General features: G+C 46.2%; 1 protein-coding gene across 2 annotated transcripts in view; it reads right to left on the bottom strand.

The window, feature by feature from the left end:
* LOC144125140 (sodium/potassium/calcium exchanger 5-like) overlaps nt 1-19,390 on the bottom strand; it is a 49,120-nt gene extending 29,730 nt beyond the window's left edge. Inside the window, exon 1 of one of the 2 annotated variants that reach the window (XM_077658257.1) lies at nt 18,839-19,390. The gene's annotated coding sequence lies outside the window, so the exon portion shown is untranslated. The remainder of the gene's footprint in view (nt 1-18,838) is intronic. The other variant, XM_077658258.1, reaches the window with a different exon arrangement.
* Between the last annotated feature and the right edge of the window lie 729 nt (nt 19,391-20,119).

The raw sequence follows: 20,119 nt of genomic DNA, 5'->3' as shown, positions 1-20,119 counted from the left end.
CCAGCTTCGGCATCAAAGCGTCAATATTTGTTCAGCTGAGAACTGCTCTCGTCAACGCGTTCTGAAGACTCCGTAAGTTAATTTTCAAGCACTGCCTCAGGAGCAGTTAGTCTGCTCAGCAAATTAACAAAAGCGACAATCCGGCTGCTGACATCCCACAGAGTTCTTACATATGAATTTCTAACTGTAACATTCGTCGCAGGGTTACATTATTAGGCATTAAAGTTTCAAGTGTGAAAACGTCTGTTCACTCAAATGCCAACTCTTATCGAGAAACGCTCTTCGGGGTTTGAAACAACACAGCGACGCGATATTGTTTCTTTCTTGCATTACACGCCCGAGTAGCCATCAAGACGCATCCTCTGTCCATTTTACGCGACTCTGATGCAATAAAATTGCTTTATGCAATAGCTCCTGCGTTTTATGAATGCTGTGTTCAGAGTAACACGTCATTAAGGCAGGCTAGTAGACGGAAGCCAGTAAACTCCTAACGCTCCACATAATATGCGAAATTTTAACACCCTCATAGATGTAACGGTTGAGCAGTGATGTTGTATTCCGGAACCGAAAAATCCCTTAATTAGACCCAAAAACCTTTTTTTTCTGACCATTATTCTCCCCAGTAGTTAAGAAAATACAGCAATTTGGAAAAAAATAGGAACTTTCTCCTCTTCAAATTCACTGAAAAACTTATAAATGTTCTCTTTGCACCATAGTTTACTCCCAGAATTCCCTGAAAAATAGAAAATTCTCCAAACAGAACATCACTAAGGCTGAGAGGCCCGATTGCACAGCGCCTGGTTGACCTAGTGACAATGCAGAATGTAGTTTTACCGCGAACCTGAAGGAGGGAACGTCAGCGCTCCAGAGATATTTATATTTGTTCTACGTAGGCGCGCTGTCGTCTAGCTGGATGATAAGTGTGTGACACCGGTGACAATCAGCCCGCGCTGCGAATTTCATCTACGTACGGCGGCTTCCTTTGCTTTAGCGTTTTCGCTCCCCGTACGTTTTCCTCGTCAATTCTTCATTCCACTATGCATTGTCTTGTCTCTAAAGTTCCACTCTTGAAGCTAGAAGTATGCATTAAGTAAACATTTCCCAGAATGGCATGCGCGTCTGTTGTTCTTTGTCAATGTCGTTTTGCTATGAGCGCAATCATTTTCTTATGGCGGTGCTGCACTGCCTATTATTAACGCTACCCGGGGAGTACATACTGTAACGTTATGCCGCCACATATGCACTTTGCGAGATGTGTAACGGCTTACCGCTGTAAATATAAACGCCGTATTTACTCGAACAACAAACCCACTCGAATAATAAACGCAACCCCTCAAATAGTAATTAAAATTTGAATTTTTTTAATTTTAAAGACGTGTAAATTTTACTCCGCGTAGTAAACGCGCCTCTCATGTTACGACTTTTTTTTTTTACAGAAGCAGTTCATTCACTACGCGATCAAATAGGATAATAAATAACAGGAAGTAGATAATGTCTTAACATTACCGGAGGTCATACTAAGCGTCGCCTTATACTATTTTGAGTCACACTGTGGTCCTATGCCTAATATCCACAACAGCAAAAACGTATAACCGCAACAGCCACGCGGCTCTGTATTCAGCAGACATTTATGAGAGCAAGCATATATAACTTGCTCAAAGTTACGCCCCGATACTCGTCACAAAGTATGACCAACAAATTTGGATAAAAGCATAAAAGCATAAAAAGCAAAGTTTATGAACATATTTTTTTCATATGTTGTAAGAGTTCACTATAACAGTCAATATATCCACAAATCTCCTGTCGTCAGGCTTGCATTTTCTTGCTATTGCATGGAGCAGTCTTGATGTAAAAACTTTAAAAGAAATATTTTGCTACACATGGGAAAAATGGACCATTACCTTCAATATTTCGATAAGAGTACCTTACAATTTTACAATATTAAAAATTTTTGTTCAAGAATGTTGGACATGTATAATACAGCGTCAAAAGACATGATGTCGCGAAAGCAAGAAGCCTATTGACCATACAGGAGGCTGAAAGATTTAGAACGTGCATCACAACGGCACCAAACAATCAAGAAAAGTATGAAAGCTCGGGCCAGTTGGTGGTTATTTAGGCCTGAACAGACGGCGGTCAGAAGAGACACACACACGAGCGACTGTGTGCTTGCAGCTGCCTACCAAAGGTTGCACCTTAAAGGGACAGTGAGGAGAACTGTCCAATCACTGTTCGTAGTAAAGAATGATCCTCGGGATTCGATCCCGAATGCCTCCGGGTACCTACAGGTGATACAATGGGTACAAGCTTTCCCCTGCCATGGTGCTCGGCTTATTTAGGGTGAAATGCTTGGGAAATGGGTCTTTTACCGCACCTTGAGTAGAAGATAAAAACCTTCTCTCATGGCGCTTTTTGGCCACGGATGCCCTTGCGCTGTGAAAATTCATCATCGTCGGCATCAAAGAACGATTTTTTGGCTCTTTCTGGGTATGTTAATGGTGCACTAAAGATGAATCTGAACTCGTCTTTTTACCGCGGGAACTCTATCTACACGTTTCGGGAATTCTTAGAAACTTCGAATTATAGTCCTGTGCGGCCGATTGCCCTAATTAAATCGGATTAAACATCCCGGCTCCCGCCTTTTTTTGTTAACTCAGCGCGGTAGGTAGGCGGAGTCAACCAACGCGTGGAGTGCCTTTCAGCCAGTCCAGTGGCGGCTTCGCTTTCGCTTTTATTTTGTTTTTTTAGGTTTCTGCGAACAAACAGTTTCAGTCACAGACCATATAGCCCCAAATTAGGCCAACTGAAATAAAAATACACGTGCACTCTTTGATTTACGTATCACTCCGCCGATGGCAGAGCGGCAAGCCACCACGGGACTGGCGGACGCGTTGGTTGACTCCTCTTACCTACCGTGTTGTGTTCAAAAAAGGGGCGGGAGCCGGGACGTTTAATCCAATTTAATTAAGGCAATCGGCCGCACAGGACAATAATTCGAAGTTTCTAAGAATGCCCGCAATGTGTAGATTGAGCTCCCGCGGTAAAAAGACGAGTTAAGATTCCTCTTTAGTGCACCTTTAACGTTTGTCCGGCAGCAAAAAATAATACATTTTGGCTGAGAAAATTGCATTTACAAATTTTTCCGCAACTCCATTCAAACATGTTACCGAGAAGAACTGGCTGCCGCCCTCTTGAAGTGAATGGCGGCGTGACGAAGCATAGCCTCCGGGATCCACACCCAAAAAATCGGTGTCTACGCACGTATTTTACTTGCAAGATCGGTCGGCTATGCCGACATCTGTAATTATTTTTTTTCGCCTTTTCTCGCTTACAAAAGCTCCGTTTCTGGCGGGAGTGATCTCTTTGTCATTAAAATGCCGCAATCATGCCGCAATGCCGTAATCTGTCTTAATCATGTCTTGAAACTTGAACATGTAAGGCGTAATTTTTTTTTCCTTCAGCACGGCATCGTCATTTTTCTCGGCCTCGGCAGTGAGCATCGATACTTACACCTAATCAGATATTCATTCCATTTGTAGCTCCAGAGTAGCTCTAGTGTAGATTCAGTGTAGCTCCAGTGCAGCTCCTGTGTAGTCCACAAATATTAGAGAGATTTAGCATAGCGGAGACGTACTGGCGGAGACGTATACCGTATCACCTGACGTCAGCCGCGCACGCACAATGTCCCTGAGTGTGCTCAGGGGCGCAGCGGGGCCTCCGCTAATCCCGTATACGTCCCTGCTGGTACGTCTGCGCAATGTTAAATCTCTCTATTTTCCTCGATAATACGTACGGATACCCATATTGTTTCTTTGATATACTCTAACCGCACATGTTTACGTCACGTATTAACACCAACAAATAGTTTGCGCCAAGCCGTTTGCAGGGAACACCTCGGCCAAACACTGAAACAGAAACAGACAGCACCAATAGCGTTACTACGTCTTCCTTCTTCTTTGTCTTCTATGAAGACAGTTGCACTCGAGTTCTGCTCAGAACAAGAGGCTTTATGCAAGCCCCACTTATCTCTCTTGCTTCCACCACAATGGTCAGGTAATGGCTATCTTGGCGAACCTCTGTCGAAGCTCCTTTTGTTTGCAATGACAACACAATGGCGCCTCTTCGCACAGCCATTACTTCGTCGTTCATAGAGAGCAGGGATCTCCGCGTATATAGCGCCCTCTGTGGAGTTGCCGCAAGGCAAGTAGGCCTATCTGTCTGAGCGGGCGTCACGAAAAGGGCCTCTAAGTAGTCATTATGCCTGCTAACGATCACTTCTTGCTGCAGACGTCCACTCAAAGAGGGGCGGCAAAACTGCCCCTTTTTTTTCCATCCTTTTTCTTCTCTTCCTTCAATGGAATACTGCTCGCAACTTCGGCAAATGTAATAACGGGTGCGCTACGTGTGCAATTTCTCCTGCGTAGCTCCGATTTAGATTTCCGGGAGCAAGCATCAGAATGTGACGGCATTCACATCTTCGCGCCATACAGCGGCGGTCACGTGAGCGCAAAACGAAAAGATGCGGAGACAAGCTGCAGCTGCTCTGTCACGTGCGGATACTTTTGTCGTTAATATCTCAGCCTTTTTCCTGTTCATTCTCTCTTTTCTTTCTACGCGGAGAAGGAACGCATCGTACTATTCTGTCCCAGGAACAACGTCAATGCTAAACGATCTCAAAAGGTATACCAGTTTGTGCCTTAGACAAGAGAAGAGCAGCTAGTTTAGCCGTAGTGTTTAAAGTCGTCGATATGCGATTCTGCTAAGGGAAAGCATTTTGGGGAGAGAATGGCCCCGGGAATAGGTTGGGCAGGAAATGGAAAGGAAACAAAATTCCGTAAAGCGTTAATAGAATAGCCCTGTTAAATTCCGGAAGTAAACCTTTTTTTTTTTTTCAGACTTTGATACAAAGGCTGCAGTCCTTCAAGAAAGGGAATGTTTTAAAAGTGAGGAGCAGAAAGTTAGTGTTAGTTTGCGCCGCAGAGAGGGAAAAATTGGAAATTGATTTTTTGAGCAAAGGAAATGGCGCAGTACCCGTCTCACATCTCGGTCGACACCTGAACCACGCCGTAAGGGAAGGGATAAAGGATAGCGAGAGAGGAAATGAAGAAAGGGGTGCCGTAGTGGAGGTCTCTGGAATCAGTTCGGCCACCTGGAGATCTTTACGTGCACTTACATCGCACAACACATGGGCACCTATTGAATTTCGCCTTCATCGAAACGGGGGCACCGCGGAAGGGTTCGAACCCATGAACTCTGGCTCGGTAGCCGGGCGCGCTAACCACTGAGCCACCGCGGCGGGTCCGGAGACAGGGTTAAGGTTGCAATTTGATTTGCAGTTTAACACTGAAATATTTTATATTTGTTTTCCACTCCTGCTTGGGCTTCAGGGAACAAAGTATGTTCTGCACTGTCGGCGGCGTTGAGAAACTGTCTCCAATTCGAAGCCCCAATGGCTTTTCTCGTCCATATAAGTTAAACACTCCAAGATAAAAACGTGTTTCACTGTTCCGACGGAACCACAACTCTCGAAATATGGATATGTGGTTTGTTTTGTACAAAATATAAACGGTATTTCGTATATGCAGTGATATACAATGGTTTGCTGATGCCCGGATGCGCAAATTGGAAACCAAATAGCTTTTCTTTGGCCACTTCCTGACAATCGGTCTTGGCGGAAGCACTATTTGTCAATCATGACGAACTGAAGCGACGGATTCAAAACCCATAAAAAAATTGTGTTCCTGCTTCATGGAGGAGAGAAGCAAGTGGCTCAAACACGGACGCATTGGCTCAGCTCGCCAGCACTCACTCTTGCAACGGATGCACGAAGCCCTCTTCTGTTGTTGTCGTCCAAAATCGCGCGTTGACGCAGCTGCAGTAACGGATGTGATGCATCTGGTGAGCGCCTCTCAGCTGCCGCCTGCCAAAGCAGCTGCAGCCCGCGATGGACGTGACCGAAGTTTACGAAGAGCATAGGGCAGCAGCTAACATGTCGCGACCGCAGCCGTAAAAATCCGCACCTCGAAAGAAAAGAAGCTATGCATTTCATCTCACTTTCACGGGTAAACGAATACAGATTGCAAGTGCCTGCAAAATAGATGAAGCCAGCGAACCTCTTCGCCACGACTTTTCTGTCCCGCTATATCTCCCTTTTTGTCTGTATGAATTTCTCTTTTTTTTGCATGCTAAGATATCTATTCTTTACCAATATCCTGTTACTGATAATCCTCCATTACAAGTTCCTTTGTTTTCTTTTCCTAGTTTCAAGTCTAGCGGGAGGCGATATTTTATTGTAATGCGTAAAGATGAACCTCCGTCTGCAGGCTGGAAAGTGCATGCAGCTGTTTAAAAATGCCCTGACAATTCGACTTGCACGGCTGTCTAAACGTCGGCCTCTATTCATTGGCTGGTACAAATGTTTTGCCCCCAACATAAGCAACCGTTAAAAAGATTTTGGCGAAGCTACAACATGCCTCCACCGTCGGTTCGGCGGGAAGGTTATGCGGCAGCGACAATAAGTGCATGAAGTATTCAATCTCGGTAAGGTTTAGCGTAGAGTAATCCCGTAATAGCACCGCCACCTACATCGTTCACGCATAACTAACAATTAAGCTTTAAGCGCCAAAATTCATTGCGGTGATTACGAGCCACGCCGTATAATGGAATGCTCCGTAGTAACTTCTACAATATGGGGTTCTTCAACGCACAAAGAAATGCGGCCGCCAATACCGGGATCGCATCAACGACATCGTCGTGCTTGGTGGCTGGCCACCACGCGTACATTACGGAAAACTCTCAATCGAGGCGCACTATGCACGCTACCGCGTAATCACATACTATTCCGACAGCTTTCACATGCGTTACTTTACGCCAGGCGTTTCGCTAGAGAGACCTACGTAACTCAGTGAATGAGTGCAGTCGTACATATCCGGGTGAAGCTCGCCCGGCTCGATCGAGTCTCAGCGCTAGTTTTCTTAACTTCAGAACTATCCATTAATATACTTTGATCATACCATAATCGCGCAGTAACGTTGTGGCGTCTAAATTAAAGTGGATTACGAATGCCTTGTGGAGCTAGAGTTTTCATAATCAGGGTGCACAACACAGCGCCACGACGTAATTACCCCTCTGCTACTCTTGAAGTGTTGGAACAAAACATGCAAAGTATACTGCGTGACGCATGATGTTTGAAATCCCGCCAGGCAGAAAGCGGCATTTTTTTTTAAACGCTGCGCCACCGTATATACTTACATCCAGTATTTTCGCTCCAATTCGGTTACCACGGAATGCGACGTTCGAATATGCGCATGAAATGATTCACCGAGAAATGAGTCAACATACGTAGAGTAGGCGACCGTAGCTACACGCCGCATATAGCTCACACGGGCGTACCGATGCAATGCGATGCCGTGCCTACGAGGCGTCGCGGTCTGAGGTTGGCGGGAAAAGGTTTCCCCGTTGACGTGGTCAGCTTGAGAAACCAAGATTCCTTCTTATCTGCTGTCGTGTCGCTGTTATAGACGCAGTGTGTTTGTTCATGCTCTTACTTTTGCATTTTTGTATTCTTAAGAAGCGCAGGGTGTTTGTTATTGCTTCTGTGCTCGCTTTTTGTTTTGTGTGTGCTTGCTTTGTTGCATCGCATTATATCAACGATGTATGTTTGTTCCACTCCTGCCTTGGCTACCTAATGCCGGCTGGCAGTATTGAATAAAATAAAATAAATGCTGAGACCCCGGCGTCTTTCTTTCCAAACTTGCAAAGCTATAGAAAAGGCAGAGTACTATATGTTGCATGATCAAATAAAGGATTTTTTAAAGCGTGTTCGAGACAGGTGAAGGCGTTTTAAAAATCGGCGCGGATCATAACGGGCAATGCAGACTAAAAGAGTGCACGAGTAAAAAAAAATAAAAGCATTCATTTAGCCCTCATACGAGACGAAGAAATGACAAGAGCGTACGAAGGTTCGGTAAGAGAATGCGAAAAAAACTTGATTTCCAAGGTTTGTTTGCCAAGTGACGAATTATGTTCATTTCATTGTTCCAAGGCGGCAATGAGAACACGTCCTAAAATGTGACCACACTTGACTCATAGTCACAACTTCAGTTCACAATGAAACATCTGGCGCCCAACTGTCATAAAAACACAAATTACACGCAGGTCCATATCACAGTAATACTTCGTTAGTTCGACTCCCATTGATATGAAAATGCGGATAATTCGGACTGTCGGCACAGTCCCACCGAACACCCGTGTGAGTCTATAGTGTGGGAGGCTCATTAATTCGTACGTTGCTGGACTTGCACCAGGTAACTCATAGGCGCATCGTTGAGGAGGCCGTATCGAGGTGTATATGGCCGGCACAGCAAGTCATCGCCTGAATATCGCGCTCTCAAGCGCTCTTTCTCATGGGCTTTAATACTAGCCTCGAATGAAGCTTTTTTCCTTCCCTTTCGGGTATCCATCATGAATATTTGACTTCGTATCGCCTACGCAACTCTGACGTGCGCGGAACAGCGCGCGTGATGACGATGGGAGAGCCCCCGTCGCTATGCCAGACAGAAACAGACCGACCGTCTATAGTTAGACGAGCGACTTTCATAGGCAGGTCTCTGCGAGCACTGTATGACGCCTTCGCTCGTTCGGATATGTGCGATGAAATAAATAAAAGTGGTAGCGTTTTAACATAGTTAAACCTGATAGACGTGCGAAAGCATGTGTTTAGGCTGACTGGCGCATAGTTTTGCTTTGCTAGGTCGTCGGCACGTATGGCGACGGTATTAGGCTCAGGTCAAGCTCTCATCGAGGTTAAGCTGATCTGATCTGTTCGCGCCGCAGATGGAAGTTGATGAAGACGACGATGTGCAATCTATATCTATGGAACATTTTTGGCTGTATTGTCGCCGATTCAACTCTCTGAGAAAAAGGTTGCTGGAAGAGCCCTTGCAGCATCTTGGCCTTAGTTTAAGCAGCCCGCTCTTGCTATCATTTGGCGCCACCACATTTGGGTTCAGCCACAAATCTGTTTGTACCGCTGTTCTAAATTTCCTGATAGAATCTCACCGACTGCCTTGCTAAGTGTTCCAAGCTTTTCTTTTCTATCAATTATTACATTTTGACTTAATCATTATTATTTAATCCCTCTCTTTATTATTATTCTTATAATTTTGAAATCAAAACTCTCATCCCTTTTCTGTTCATGAGGAAGAATCCTCCGGTGTTGCGCTCCCACGTGCTTTTCTTTTTTATTAACTGCGTTCAGGTGAATAGCCACCCGATTCTTGGCCGATCCCCCCGTGTGGGTATGTGCCATCTTTTGATAGGCTAACAACAACAACAAAAACAACAAGAGGCGCGATCGGCTGCGGCGATAGCCTAGTGCTCTCGTGCAGTGGCCAGCGAAGGTAATCTGTTCGCGCCGCCGCGGGCCAATTTCAGTAGTGGCAATATCTATTTGTTTATTCGAGGTCAAGGTCAAGGCTCCAGCGATGACCCGGATTCTGAAGCTTTGGTCGTGAAGTAGAGTTTTCGCTCTAAAATGAAACGTGATTATTTTGTGTCTAGTGAGGTCTTCAACGTGGACAAGACGCGTAATGTAGCATATCGTAAAGCGACTCGTTAGTAGAGGTGTAAGTGCCTGAAAAAGAAACCTTGAAAAATTGAAGAAAAAACGTTGTTTTTTTTTCATGGCCCAGAAGAAGAGGGAAAAAAAACGCAGAATTTCCACACAGAGTCATCAGCACAGTCTCACCTCACTACGCACTGTAAAAGCTGTTTGGGAGTGTGCCAAGCGGCTGGAGCTGACCACGTATCCGCAAGGTCTTTGAAGCGATTAACCGTTGACGTCAGTCGCATGTCGGCAGCTCCGAATTTCCCTGTCGTCTGCGTCGTGTGAATGAAACTGGTCGCAGTTCGGTAATGTGCATACGAACCTGCGCGACAGGCTCGCAAGAGAGCGCGTGGAAAATCTTGAGCACGTGCACTCCAATCCCAACGCGGGAAATGCGCACGAGCAAGCATTTCTTCTCCCAGCAGTGACGAGCTACACTGATGCTATGCTTAGCGTCGATTGTATTCTATGCACTGTGTCGCCATCTTTTCCTGAAAAGGCTGTGCAGCATCTTGGTTATGGTTCAAAAATATAATTATTTATTTTTCAACTGCAAATAAAGTGTGCTTAATGTACGTCCTCTTTTTCTGCTTTTTTTTAAATTTCGTCTCTTTATGAAAAAAAAAACGCGTTAAAAACTGTTTACTGTTTTTCGGGTTTAACGTCCCAAAGCGACTCTGGCTATGAGAGACGCCGTAGTGAAGGGCTCCGGAAATTTCGTCTACTTGGGGTTCTTTAACGTGCACTGACATGGCACTGTACACGGGCCTCTAGAATTTCGTCTCCATCGAAATTCGACCGCCGCGGCCGCGATCGAACCCGCGTCTTTCGGGTCAGCAGCCGAGCGCCATAACCACTGAGCCACCGCGGCGGCCAAAACGGGGAAAAAAAACGATTTTGTTCCGAGAATTCAAAATTTCTTGAAATTTTCCATCTCTATCCGGTATCGCTTTGCTTCCAGTGTGTGCCCCGTGAGTTCCACCGCGCGTGTAGCTTGAACCTCCTTGGCGGTAAAAGCCTATGAGAGAAGAATCGAGTGGCCCAAGCAATGCGTTTCACAAGCACGCATTTCATGCACTTAGGCACTATGAAGCCCTTGTGTCGACTGTCATTGCCTTCTGTCGTCTGATTATATATGCACACTATTTGTTTCGTTTTGCTTGCGTGCTCAGATGATCGTTAGAGCTTAGTACTTACCGCGTATCATGTCGCATAGTTTGTCCTTTTTCTTTATTTTACTAATATGCCTTTCGTGTGAATGGTGAAGTTACTCTTTTTAATTCTAATTTGCTGTTTTCAATCAGTCATTACTGTTGCACTCTGTGTATTTGTTATGTAGTAATTTTTTATAAATATATTCCTGTACTACGTAGCCCCCTGACTTAGTGCACCTTCTCGGAGGCCCGTATATAAGGTATATCTGAACAAATAAGTAAGTGTATGAGCGAAAGCCCGTAAAACAAAGACAACCAGCCGAGTAGCCAGAGCCATGGTGGCCGCCATCAATGCATGCAAATGGCCTGAGTACTTGGTAATGACTAGTCTTTAAGCCTCCGCCAAAAACACACGTCCTGCCTTCCCTGGTAAAACAAAGCCTTTTAAGGCTCCGTTCATCTCTATACCTATCCATTTGCTATGACTAAGCGATATTTTCTGCAGAGTCACTGAACTCCGAACGAGATAAGCTAAACGAAAAAGAGTAATAATAATAATAATAATAATAATAATAATAATAATAATAATAATAATAATAATAATAATAATAATAATAATAATTGGTTTTTGTGGAAAGGAAATGGCGCAGTATCTGTCTCATATATCGGCGGACACCTGAACCTCGCCGTAGTGAAGGGATAAAGGAGGGAGTGAAAGAAGAAAGGAAGAAAGAGGTGCCGTATTGGAGAAAAAAAAAAGAGTAGTTGCACTTTCTTTTTCCAATCATGTAAGCCAGCCAAGGCAACTGTGTCGTACAAGTACGTCGCCCTCAAGGGCAGTGTTTATCAATGCGTCAGGAAGCACGTGAGCGGTTGCAAAACACCGAGCACACGCTGGGAGACGCATTTACCGCATCCTCGCAGAGCATGACGACAAGCGCAGATGCTCGTCGCAATCGCGCAAATTATCGGCCTTCGCGGAACTACTTTAAGGATGCGTGGGAAGCAGCTCGGGCGTCGCAAGGGCAAAGCCAAATATAAACAAATAAAACGCACAATCGCCCAGCTCCGGGTTTGATATCGCTACCAGCGAGATCATGGCACCTTCTTTGAAATTTTGCCAGCGAGTTTTCCAACCTTCCGGACGTCCGAAGTCTCGGAAGGGCGTACTTTTCGGTGTTCAATAACAAGAAGCACGGATATGGATACTACAAAGCCAACCGCTCGAAACAACAGTGACGTGCAATCAATCTACACAAACGGCAATCCTTTCTCTGAAATGGGCATCAAAGGCTGACTCAGGCCCATGCTTCCTTTTCTACCGGCAAAAAGGCTCCCATCGTCTCTAAACGCATCCATTAAAGTCACTATTACAGTTTTCTCTAAAAATTAACTGTAACCACTATCCTCTAAAATGGCTCAACGACTTAGTGTTTGCGAAAGTAAATACATGCGAACAGTCCCTCCCAAAACACCCAAATGCTTTTTTATGGGCTTTACAAAAAGAGCCGTCTTATACAGGAGTAAATACGCGATTCTGCGTATAGCGGTGCACGCTCGAACTGAGAGCGCCAGAGAGCACACCTGTTTTCCGCGCGCGACAGAATGGAGGATAAATCAGTTTTCAGCAGCGCTATGGAGGGCGCTTATTGTGTGCGTGCTAAGTCAGGCACGTAGAGCCCGGAGAAGTATATTCTGCCCAGCTTCTTTCGAGACTAAAACACAATTTGCATCGCAACTGCGCGCATAGGTTTTAGATTTAACGCGACAGCGTTAAAGGCCCCGTTGACGAGAAAATTCGGTGTCGGCGTTGTCGGCGTCGGCGTTGTCAGCGAAAAATCACGAGCGTGGCTCCGGCAGGTGGTGCCCAGAGAGCAAGAGCCAGACAGGCAACCTAGGTGATGTGACCTCGCGGAATCATCACAACCTGCCCAGCGGATAGTAAACAAACTGCCCAACGTGGCAGGTGGCAGTTAAATTAACGATTGGTAGCTCGGGAACAGCAACCTGGGCCGCACAAGCACCACCGGTGGCAGCACCTGCCATTGCACGGCAGTGGCGCATCGCTTAAACGCTGCACCACTGCCCGAGGAAGGATGTTAGGATTTCCAGGGTTCTATATATAAAATAGAGAACGAAATTTTGCATATATATGGGAATTAACCCACTGCGATTTTCTCTCTCTCTCTCTCTCTCTGGCGTAATAATAATAATAATAATTGGTTTTTGGGGAAAGGAAATGGCGCAGTATCTGTCTCATATATCGTTGGACACCTGAACCGCGCCGTAAGGGAAGGGATAAAGGAGGGAGTGAAAGAAGAAAGGAAGAGAGAGGTGCCGTAGTGGAGGGCTCCGGAATAATTTCGACCACCTGGGGATCTTTAACGTGCACTGACATCGCACAGCACACGGGCGCCTTAGCGTTTTTCCTCCATAAAGACGCAGCCGCCGCGGTCGGGTTCGAACCCGGGAACTCCGGATCAGTAGTCGAGCGCCCTAACCACTGAGCCACCGCGGCGGGTTCTCTCTCTGGCGGAGAAGCACGATTGGTGAGCTTAGCGTCCGCGTTTTAAGCACTGTCTAACTCGTTTTGAGTGCTTTGTCAAGGACTAACCGCCGCTTAAGCTTTCACAGCGTCGCGCACTGAAGCAGATCATTTCGCTTACCGCCTAGCACCACGTGTGCTTCCAACCTGCTTGAGTTTTAGTACAGCCAGGGAAACCAAGCATAACGTTAACGGTAGCGTCGCTCCTGTCAAGCGGTGCGGCTGACGGCCACCACGTAGCTCGTGCGTTCTGCTGCTTTGGACGCCGGTCGCGGCAAAGGCGGACGCAAATGAGAAGACGCTTAGGCGTCGCGAGAATTCATTTCTTATCAGCGCCCTCTGCTTTCGCGCTAGCGGGCTGGATTGCTATCACCCTTAGCAATAGTCTTTTCCTAGAGAGTTCTTATTGCGAAAGCATTATATGCCTCATCGGCAATGAAACACAGCGTCAGCGTTGAGTAGCAGCAGTGCATGGTCCCAAAAATCCCGGATGACGTCACCGTGGTATCAAAGAAAAATACATTTTTTTTCCGAAGATGCGGGGGATTGAAAACCAGGTCTTTCAGACTGCGAGGTGAGCACTCCACCCGTAGGGTACAAAACTGCGTTTCTTGTTGGCGAACAAAGGTGAACCTAGTGTATGCGTTGTCTCCCGACTGTGTTCTGATGAGCAGGTGGGCCATTAGAAAGGAAGAGAAAAAATAAACGGGAAATAAAAATAAAAAGCAATAATTTCTCATTGAAAGCGCGTAAGTAGTCTCAAGTACCCTCCGTATTTTTTTCCCGTACCGACTTGGAAACACCTGAATGTCCATCTACCTAATTGAGCCACTTATCGCAAGTGAGGAGGGCGATAGGGGGGGAGGGGGGGGGGGGCGTGCGCTGTCCGTAATTGCTAACAAGCGCCGTCCATATGTGCACTGCTACAAGTATCTTGAACCAGCCAGCCTGCCAATATGTGTCAAGCTTTCCTCTTAGCAAACAAGTTCGATTTTATTCACTGCTTATACAAAGCAAGAAGCAAGGCATTTCAAGGTCTAATCAACAGGTCTAGTCATCTATCAATCATCCACGCATTTATCTGTTTACATATAAAAATTGTCCCAAAACAGTCAGAGTGGCTGAAGACTAGCACTTTGTAGAAATATATGCCAAAAGCGTTCTCTGTGCGCGACAAAATTTTATAGAATACTATCAAGTCTCAAAGCTGCTATGCGTTTGAGTATCTTGTTGCCCAATTCCCTTAAGCCCACATCACTGCTGACCCCATAATGCCTAGCTGAATGAAATCATGAGCACCACATGCCCAATGACAGAACTGTCACACTGTGCGACCAGCGTGTGAATCACTGCTGGTTCTCAAGATGTCATCCAATCACCAGAGAGCAAGAGCACAGGTAGAAGGGCAGGCTATGGTAGCTCATGGTTACTAAAAACCACAAGCGACAAGATCAGAGAAATAGCACCATCTATGTTTCTCTTTTTAACATCAGATGAATTACGCCGGATTAAGGCGGATTAAAGGATTGCCAGCATGCGAAAAGCAATGTATGTACCTGGCGGACACCTATATTAACGTTCCGTGCGTAGACCAATCGAAGCGGCGAGGAGCGGCGAAAAATAAGCACGATACCGACAAGACAAGTACCGTATAGCTGAGCAGCTATGCGGAAGTGTTTCACAACGCCGCCGTCATAAATAAGCGCGTTCTGTCACATCAACGCACTGCGCGGAAAACAATGCCACCTCAGAAAGAGAGGTAAGAACAAAAGACCATTCATCCGTTTCCTCCACAATACGGGGTGCCAGAACGCGTTCCAGGAAGCGCTGCTGCCGCCAAAAGAGGAGATAGCACGCGATCGCAGGTTACAGCGACCTTGCCTTTTCCGACGCGGGACTCCTGAGAGCGACGCCACGGAGGTATCGTTGCAGCTCACTGCCATCATCTTAACGCGGGCTGTAGCTTCTGCGGTAGGCGTTCCAGTGCAAATTCGACAGCCGGGTCTAGGCTAATAATAATAATTGGTTTTTGGGGAAAGGAAATGGCGCAGTATCTGTCTCATATATCGTTGGACACCTGAACCGCGCCGTAAGGGAAGGGATAAAGGAGGGAGTGGAAGAAGACAGGAAGAATGAGGTGCCGTAGTGGAGGGCTCCGGAATAATTTAGACCACCTGGGGATCTTTAACGTGCACTGACATCGCACAGCACACGGGTCTAGGCTCTAAGACGCACTTTCGAGCGCACTTGCCGACGTAAAGCATCCCACGTGTGCTAGGGCAGGAATAAGTCTGAGAGTACTAAACGTGCTACAGATCTAAGAGGATTCTGACGTGGGCTAGTTGGTGCATACTTTCTTCGACACAATAAAAGTTGGTAGTGAGCGCCCGTCCTGTGTTTCGTGTTTCTTCTCGTCCTCGTTCCGTTGCGCTGTGTCAATCTGTGTCGTAGAAAATGCTACAGATGCTAGTCCTTTGGTGTCTAAATGCGTGGCCACAACCATCAGACCCTCAAAAACCAGCCATTAATCATTTGTAAACTAAAGTGAAGGGAACATCAGCCATCAGCTAGTTTATACCTCTATTAAAACGGTCTATAGACTGTCTATATACTTCTTATGGACTCTATTGTCTTCCTATAGATGTTTCCTATTGTCAAATCATAGTCTATAAACTGTCTATAGAAAAAATCTACTAAAAGTGTATGGCCATAGATTTATAGGTCGTCTAGACTGTCTATAGGATTTGTTTATAGGAGGTCTATTGACTTCATAGACAAAAGTGTATGGACGGTCTATAGACTGTGAAAAGAAATTTTTGCAAGGGTTAACCCCACGGACTAGAAGTTGCTCGCAAGGACTAACTGGTGCAGTTGGTTCAGTTTTTTGCAGATTAGCTTAGAATGTACCACCTTCTAAATGTAGACGAGTAGCCTAGTTTACGAGTATGTCGTTGGCACCCAACGTCTTCCTACAACAAACGGAGGCTCCGAGAATAGAAAGGCGCATGGGGAACGAATACGTGGGACTGTCATTTGGATATCGTCCAACGTGCCGACATGCATTGCCTCTTATCTAATCCAACCCCGCCACCACTTTGCTAAATAAACGAGTAAACATATCCATTAAAACGTTAACTCGTGCAATGTTTTACAGAATTGTCTGTCCCGTGATACACAAGGAGCCCCACACTGAAACAGGGCAGATGATCGAGTCGAAAAAAAAAACGACAAAATCTTGTCCCAAATACGACAGAACGGTTTTGTTGTTTTGTCATAGCGACAGATGTTTCTGTAATATTGAATTATTTTTCTGTAGTATGTTTCTGTAGTTCTGTCACTACGACAGTGTACAGCTCAATGCTACAGAAAATTTTGTTACTACAAATATCTCTGTTGTTACTACAAAGCTAGTACAGAAAAGTACATAAAAGTAGTGCAGATAGAACAAAGCTAGTACAGAAAATTTGTTGCGACGACATAAAATTTTCTGTTGTGTTTCTCGACAGGAATATGGCGCACGGGGGAAAGGGGGGTGGAGGAAGGGAAGCGCGATGAACTCGTGACGTGGAGGGTGACGTCACTAGCGGTACCGCACCGGGTACGCCTCTGCAGTATACGCCTCGACGCTACTGCAACGCGTGGCCAAATGTTCCAAGCAAAAGAAATAAAGGCTAGGGGCTCGTACGCCAAACGAAGGCAGGATACTATGCTGAGCATTGCAAGCACGCATGCAAGGCTCCGCAGGTATGGTGCGACTACAGTATTTCCCGCTAAGCAGGAAGACTTGAGCGCTACTCTTGCCCGTTTCGGTCTCAAGGTTGCGAAATGCGGGGCGCCATGGTACAAGATCTAGATTGCACCATGTCGAGTTAATTCACCCCTGATGTGGTCCATCATTGAAGATAAGCGCAGCGGATTAGAACGTCTACGCACATTGCGTGAAATTTAGAAACACGCTGGCGAGATAAAAATTAAAAACGCATGATTGTCACCCGGTAGTTACTTTCGAGAAATAGCGTCGACAACTGGCTGCACCTCCGAGCCTTTCAGAGCAGTATCTTCATTCTTCATCGTCTTTGTATTCTAACTTGTTACAAGTAAATGGAAAATTGATTGTTAGTGACTGCAGGTTATGCTGCACACGAAAACGGAAAAGAAGCTAAGTTTCACACTTACGCTTAGAAAGCGATGCATCTTGATATTTTAGACATGCTTATGATTTAAAGAAAATTTAGTGCCCACTGAAAGACATTTAAAACACAAAACGCAGTAATGCTCTAAATTATCAACCGGTTTCTAGTGAGGGGTAGGCAGTCAGCGCTTGTTACGCGCCTTTAAAACCCTATTCCGCCGAGCCATATTTATGGTGTTTATTTACACGGTCGGTCCCCAAAAGAAAAGCAGCGGTTAATATACAGCTTATAAATAAAGCTTACCTTTTATGCGCATGAATGTTCGGCGGCGAGAAGCAGCAAAACCTGTCACAGAAATCTTATGTGCAACGTGCAATAGGTGTGGGATTCCAATTCAAACTTCAGCATCAAACGCCAGGGATCTTATGACCTAAGATGACACCTCATATCGCCGCGAAGGACATCGTTGCGATTGACTCCAATGAAGAAATTCACGAACGATATGCAGGTTTGCAGTGAAAAACACTCCGAAAGAAGTTTGTAGTTCGTTCTAAGATTCAACCTTGACCCTCTCAAAGCGCATCACCCGATAACTACCTCAGCTTTGAATCTCCTTGCTCGTCTTGCTGCACACAACTACGTCGCCTTGTATGAACGTTTCGCATGAACCTCGTATGAACCACGCGTATGAACCACGCGTACGTACGTAAGCGATCTGAACAACGCTTCGCTTTTGTACAGGCTTGCGGTGGTGGTAGTGGTTTTTTTTATTAAAATAATAGCAAAAAAGGAAGGAAAAGATTTTTGCTAGCCCCGGCATCTGCCATCGATACTGAAGCACCTGAGCTGGGGCAGGCTTGTATGTTCGTACATTTCCGCAACGCCGAGAAAGGATTATTTTGAAGTGCGAAGTACGGCTACTTACTCTGGGCTCTTAGTCGAACTTCGCACCTCGCCTGTGTCAAAGGAAGCCAGTGAAATATGTCCAACCAGCAAAAAACATTCGTGCTGACGTTCAAGGCAATTACGAGTAAAAACAAAAGCCACAATAAGCCTGTTGCGTCGATATGACAATTCAAAACACCAAACCCCGCCGAAGCACATGCTCTGACTGAAGGCTAAAAATACCACGTGATCTTACACACGACGCCAAGAAGGCGCTGGCGATAGATGGCGCCACTGTATGTTCCCGCATCCTGCAAACACACATCTTTAATGACTGATTTAAAATTCGCGCACGTGCACACAAGTCCACTGATATGTGCTGAAGTGCTTTCCTATTGCAGCAACTTCCACTGCTTGGAACAGCGTACACCTCCGAAACCATGTCTCAACGGCGCAGCCCGTACGCTGGAGACGTATGGTCTCCACATCAAGTTCAACAGCACGCGCCGCTCACCTGTCACAGTCGACGAAAGCACCTCTTCAAGCCGGTCCGCATAAGAGCCCTTGCAGAGGAGAGCCCGCTGCGTAGGACGACGACGCCGAGTGTCGACACGGTAGCGTTATCTTCGTCGCCACAGAGTAGGGAGCGCCGTCAGTGCCGTTCTTCCGTCAACGAGTGACGAAGTGGAAAGGAGCAAACAATAGAAAAGAAAAGCGTCGCGACGGTAGGAGGACAAAAGAAGGGAAAACACGGTAGTTCTCACTGGCCGCGCCGATTTTCCTTTATGAAGTCGTCTGCACGTCACTCTCTCACCGTCGTCTGCTCGAAGTTCTCGTGTTCAGTCGTCATCTGCACTCCCTGTCTATTTCTTTCTTCTGGCTGGGCGCCGAGTTCAGTTCAGATATCCGTATACACAAAGAGAGGGCAGGCGGAAGCGCGGGGGACAATTGCGAAAGGACTTTGCGCGCGGACAACCTTTCGGATCCTATGCACAACCGCCGACTCAGCGTTTCGAGCGCCGCGATTAAAACGCAGCCACGCGCTGTTGCTAGCAGCCGTATATTCATGGAGGCGAGAGTCAAGATAGACGTAGTAGAGGATAGAGGTAGGGAAGAGTGTAAAAGAGAAACCGGGAGAGTTGAAAAAAGAGAGAGAGAGAGAGAGAGAGAGAGAGAGAGGGACGGGGCGCTTCTGCCGCTCTTCTCTTGCAGAACAGCTGCTGCGATTGCTGTGTCGCTGTCGCTGGATGAAATGCGGCCGTGTCTATAGCGCTTTGGTTGGGACTCGCTGCTGAAAACAAGTGTTGCTGTGGGCGTGGTGGTGTTTTTATGCGTCTCCGCACCGGTCTCATCTGCGAGCGACATTGCCTGAAAATCTCTTAGTGGGGTGTATCGTACTCAAGGCGCATCCACCATCGGCTGAATTCGAAGTAGCGTTAAAAGCAAAAATCTGACACATTTTGCTTTGGACGTTCGGCGGGAAAACGCGCAAGCGTAGAATAAAAATCAAATGCTGTCTCAATGGATGACTTGAATGTGCTTCCTGTGTGTGTGTGTGTGTGTGTGTGTGTGTGTGTGTGTGTGTGTGTGTGTGTGTGTGTGTGTGTGTGTGTGTGTGTGTGTGTGTGTGTGTGTGTGTGTGTGTGTGTGTGTGTGTGTGTGTGTGTGTGTGTGTGTGTGTGTGTGTGTGTGTGTGTGTGTGTGTGTGTGTGTGTGTGTGTGTGTGTGTGTGTGTGTGTGTGTGTGTGTGTGTGTGTGTGTGTGTGTGTGTGTGTGTGTGTGTGTGTGTGTGTGT

The sequence above is a fragment of the Amblyomma americanum genome, chromosome 3, assembly GCF_052857255.1.
Source record: "Amblyomma americanum isolate KBUSLIRL-KWMA chromosome 3, ASM5285725v1, whole genome shotgun sequence".
Classification (NCBI taxonomy): domain Eukaryota; kingdom Metazoa; phylum Arthropoda; class Arachnida; order Ixodida; family Ixodidae; genus Amblyomma; species Amblyomma americanum.
Note: the sequence above shows the minus strand (reverse complement) of the source record. Positions and strands in the feature narration are given on the sequence as shown.